General features: G+C 39.9%; 1 protein-coding gene across 2 annotated transcripts in view; it reads right to left on the bottom strand.

The window, feature by feature from the left end:
• LOC122250272 (two pore potassium channel protein sup-9-like) overlaps window positions 1–2,500 on the bottom strand; it is a 456,730-nt gene that overhangs the window by 75,538 nt on the left and 378,692 nt on the right. The gene's annotated exons all lie outside the window — the stretch shown is intronic.

Below are 2,500 nucleotides of genomic sequence, written 5' to 3'. Positions count from 1 at the left end.
AGGGGGGCACGACGCTTCAAGTTAATTAAACACAAGAGAATTTCCCTCGTGACTTCGATATGTATATATATGTATATAAATATCCACACACACACACACACACACACACACACACACACACACACACACACATATATATATATATATATATATATATATACATACATATATATATGTATGTATGTATATAATATATATATATACCATATATATATAATATATATATATATATATATATATATAATAATATACATACATACATATATATATATATATATATATATATATATATATATATATATATATATATATATATATATATATATATTTGTGCGTGTGTGTGTGTGTGTGTGTGTGTGTGTGTGTGTGTGTGTGTGTGTGTGTGTGTGTGTGTGTGTCTGTGTATGTGTGTATGAGTGTGTGTATGTATGTATGTATGCGAAAAACAAATTCCTTACAACGACAGCAACAAAAGGCCAAAAGACCGTAAAACAGAGAGCTCACCAGAGTTACATAACGAAGTAAGGCACGCGGAGAGAGCGGCCAAGAACAGCCGGAAATTAAGTCAAGAATTCTCCAGAGACCAAGCAACGCGGGAGGGAGAGTACCGTGTACCATTGTACCATCTTCCACGGTACGTTCGGTACGCCTTACACCCTCGAAATTGGCTCAAAATACTTCGATGTTCCTTTTCTTAAAAGACTGACGTGAGATTACCCAAAGGCAAGTCTCGTGCACACGCAAAGAAACGAGAGTAAACAAGCAGAATTCGGTAAACACACACAGCTCGTAATTGGTGATGACGTAACAGGCATTAGCTAGATGCAAGCGAAGGAATTTGGGGGATGATGTATTAATTATCACAAAGCTGAAAGGCTAGGCCGAAAGGCTTAGACTAAGCGTTTAAGTTGTTAGGTTAAGTCATAGTTCTGTTCAGTGGTTAGACATAAGGGAGTTTTGAGAGTTATTTGGATATAGTATTAGTTATCACCATGACAGTCATTTGTGTAAATCGGTTGTCGTTCAGGTTAACGATTTTCAATTAAGGAATAAAACGTATCCAATACAATGGCCTCCGACTGATATTTTGTTACAAATCTATTTCGGCACAATATTTGCTCCGACTGTAAAAGGACACGCTCTTCTGTACGCCAAATAAAACAACGAAATGATTACATTTGTATGTCTGCCTTGAATTCGTGCTATTTGTGTCTCCGAAAAGCTAAACAGCAGATTATGGAGTCCCTTTTCTGTAACTACAAGGTTTATAAGATTCATATAAATCAAACATCTAAACAGATAGATAAAACAACCAAAATCAAACTTCTCAAACACAAAAAAATTATAACTACATAAAAATATATACCATGCATGCTAAGACATACACATACACACGTTGGCTTAACATATACAGTGAGTCTGTCTGTTTTCTGACCAATGCAATCCAGGTTTGGAGGAAGTTTTGCTGTCCTTTATGCCTCATGATGGACGAGGCCAAATATTTGAGTTCCCGGCTACATCAGGCGAGTCTATTGAGCAGCAGCAGCGATGCCAAGCCGGCAGCAAATATTATATTATGTCCAAACACGGTACCAATCCCTGACAAGAAATGATACCGTAACTCCGTACACTATTCTTGGCCCTAACATTATGATTGGTTTCAACGGTACTTCGTTCCTCGGCCAAATGAACGCAGCGTGAATGTATTCTGCTGCTGCACAACCGCTGCCTTTCTCTCGCCAAGGAATCCTATTAGCATAAAACCGATTAGCATAAACATAATTGTTGCAGTCGGCTGTTCAATCAATCAACCTCGGCATCGTGTGGGACACATTAAACTTCTCGATCTTCCCTCGATGCACTCGGCCATTATTATTCATGCGGTGAGTCATACACACAGACAGACGCCAGAAGAACTCGCTCTTAGCTGGCTACTGCGAGCAAAGTTTGACAATGACTCAGGTATCTTCGCAGACTTTGATTTCCTTTTGTTTACTCGGGGCGCGCAGAGCTATGCAAATGTGAGTTTTCTGTGTGTGTATGTGTATGTGCGTGTGTACGTGTTTGTGTGTGCCTGTATGTATGTGTTCGTGTGCCGTGTGTGTGTGTGTGTGTGTGTGTGTGTGTGTGTGTGTGTGTGTGTGTGTGTGTGTGTGTGTGTGTGTGTGTGTGTGTGTGTGTGTGTGTGTGTGTGTGTGTGTGTGTGTGTGTGTGTGTGTGTGTGTGTGTGTGTGTGTGTATGTTTGTTACTCCTTTTCTTCGATATCTCTGTCTTCCTCCTTTTCTCTCCTTGCTCTCTTTCCCTCTATATCTCGTTGTTTCTTGAGCTGTCAAACTGTCTCTCTCACTCTCATTCGCTCTCTCTCATCTTTAATCACTTCTTTCTTATTTTTTGTTGTATGAGGTTGTCGTCCGCCGGTTCTTGACATCACTCTGGGACTGGCAGTTCCACTCCTCCCTCGCCACGGCCTTCGCGAGAAGACAATAAAAAAAAAGTCTT

This window comes from Penaeus japonicus, unplaced genomic scaffold, assembly GCF_977035675.1.
Source record: "Penaeus japonicus unplaced genomic scaffold, GWHDUDI00000001_assembly GWHDUDI00000008, whole genome shotgun sequence".
Classification (NCBI taxonomy): Eukaryota; Metazoa; Arthropoda; class Malacostraca; order Decapoda; family Penaeidae; genus Penaeus; species Penaeus japonicus.
The sequence above is the reverse complement of the archived record's forward strand: the minus strand, read 5'-3'. Positions and strand labels throughout refer to the sequence as shown.